Consider the following 2,960-nt stretch of genomic DNA (forward strand, 5'->3'; position numbering starts at 1 on the left):
ATTAAGTAAGCAGAGTGACAATATACAACCTTGTCACACTCTTTTCCCAATTTTGAAGCAGTCACGTTTTCCATGTTCAGTTCTAAATGTTGCTTCTTGATCCGCATACAGGTTTCTAAGGAGACACATAAGGTGGTCTGGGACTCCCATCTCTTAAAGAATTTCCCACAGTTTGTTGTGATCCACATAGTCAAGGACTTAAGCACAGTCGATGAAGTAGAAAGAGATGTTTTTCTGGAACTCTCCTGCTTTCTCCATGATCCAGTGAAAGTTGGGAATTTGATCTCTGGTTCCCCTGCCTCTTTGAAACCCAGCTTGTACATCAGGAAGTTCTTGGTTTTTACATACTTCTGAAGCCTAGCTTGAAGATTTTAGGGCAAAACCTTACTATCATGTGAGACGAGTGTAACTATAAGGTAGTTTGAACATTCTTTTTGGCATTGTCCTTCTTTGAGATTGCAATGAAAACTAACATTTTCCAGTTCTGTGGCCACTGCTGAGTTTTCCAAATTTGCTGACGTATTGAGTGCAGCACTTTAACAACATCATCTTTAAGGATCTTAAGTATCTCAGCTAGAATTCCATCACACCCACTAGCTTTATTTGTAGCAATGCTTCCTAAGGTCTACTTGACTTTATACTCCAGGATGTCTGGCTCTTGGTGAATGAGCACACCGTCTTGGTTTTCTGAGTCATTAGAAACTGGTATAGCTCTTTTGTATACTCTTGCCACCTCTTCTTAATCTCTTCTGCTTCTGTTAGATCCTTACAGTTGCCCAGTTAAAGCTGTCCTTTACTGTGCCCATCCTTGCATGAAATACTCCCTTGAGATATCCAATTTTCTTGATGAGATCTCAACTCTTTCCATTCTGTTGTTATTCTCTGTCTTTGTATTGTTCATTTAAGGAAGTCTTTTTATCTCTGCTATTCCCTGGAACTCTGCATTCAGTTGGGTATATATTTCCCTTTCTCTCTTGCCTTTCACTTTTCTTCTTTCCCCAGCTATTTGTAAAGCCTCCTCAGATAACCACTTTGCCTTCTTGCATTTCTTTTCCTTTGGGATGGTTTTGGTCACTGCCTCCTGTACAGTGTTACCAGATTCTGTCCTTAGTTCTTCAGGCATTCTGTCCACCAGATGTAATCTTTTGAATTTATTCATCACCTCCAGTGTATATCCATAAGGGCTCTGATTTAGGGCATACCTGAATGGCCTAGTGCTTTTCCCTACTTTCTTCAATTTAAGCCTGAATTTTGCAGGAGGAGCTCATGACTGAAACCACGGTCAGCTCCAGGTCTTTTTCTGCTGATTGTATAGGGCTTCTCCATCTTTGGCTGCTAAGAACAGAGTCAGTCTGATTTCCATATTGACCACTTGGTGATGTCCATGTGTAGAGTCATCTCTTGTGTTGTTGGAAGAAGGTGTTTTCTAAGACCGGTGTGTTTTCTAGACAAAACCCTGATAGCCTTTGCCCTGTTTCATTCTGTACTCCAAGGCCAAACCTTCCTATTACTCCAGATAGCCCTTGACTTCTACTTTTGCATTCCAATCCCTTATGATGAAAAGGGTATCTTTTTTGGTGATAGTTCTAGACGGTGTCGTAGGTCTTCATAAAACTTGTCAGCTTCTTTAGCATCAGTGAATGGTGTCTAGACTTGGATTACTGTGATGTTGAACGGTTTGCCTTGGAAAGGAACCAAAGCATCTCAGTTTTGAGATTATACCCAGGTACTCTATTTCAGACTCTTTCGTTGACTATGAGGGCAACTCCATTTCTTCTAAGGGATTCTTGCCCACAGTACTAGATATGATAGTTATCTGAATTAAATTTGCCCATTCCCATCCATTTTAGTTCACTTATTCCTAAGATATCTATGTTCAATCTTGCCACTTCCTGCTTGACCATGTCCAATTTATACTGATTCATGGACCTAACATTCCAGGTTCCTATGCAATGTTTGTTAATATAAATTTATTTATTTTAATTGGAGGCTAATTACTTTACAATATTGCATTCGCTTTGCCATACACTGACATGAATCTTTCCAGCACCAAACTTTACTTTCACCACCAGACACATCCACAACCGAACACTGTCTCTGCTTTGACCCAGTCATATCATTCTTTCTCAACCTATTAGTAATTGCCCTTCACTCTTGCCCAATACATATTGGACAGCTTCTGACCAGGGGGGCTCATATTCCCATGTCATATCTTTTTGCCTTTTCATACTGTCCATAGGGTTCTCTATGCAAGAATACCTAGTAGGTTGCCATCCTCTTCTCCAGTAGACTGTGTTCTGTTGGAAATATCTCTATGGTGTGTCTGTTTTGGGTGGCCCTGCGTGGCATGGCTCATAGATTGATTAAGGCAAACAATAAGACAAGATTGTGATCCATAAAGGGTGTGTGTGTGGGGGGGGGAACAGACAGGTTATAATGATCATAATTCAACAAGAATAATTCTTCGTCTTAGTTAGGTACTAGTATCCTGACTCACATCGGCGTACAGAAATCTGAAATTATCTGTGCTGTGGTTAAAGTTTGCTCTGAGATTCCCTCTTCCACAGCCTACTTAATCTGAGGCTCTGTCACCACAAACTTGCTTTATTTGAATTTCAGTGTATGGGTATAAGTACCATTTCTCCTTTCCAACCCCATAGTCTTTCCTCACTTTCAGTAAGGTTTTATTATTTACTTTCTAAAATTGGGATTGGAGAAACGAGGGCATTTTTGAATAAAATTAGATATGGCCTCTCTCTGAATTCGCAGGAAAAGCTACAAATCATTTGACATGTCTTAATATTTGTGAGAAGAAAGAAGAGAAGAGACTGAGGGAAGATTACAATGCCTGAGATAAATGTTTGAAATTGCGATTGACTAAATTAAGGGTAAAAATAAAAGCTATAAATGAAATGCTCTGTTTTATGGGAGAAATATTGTGTGAAAGGATGATCAAGTGA

Source organism: Capricornis sumatraensis, chromosome 4 (genome assembly GCF_032405125.1).
Source record: "Capricornis sumatraensis isolate serow.1 chromosome 4, serow.2, whole genome shotgun sequence".
Classification (NCBI taxonomy): Eukaryota; Metazoa; Chordata; class Mammalia; order Artiodactyla; family Bovidae; genus Capricornis; species Capricornis sumatraensis.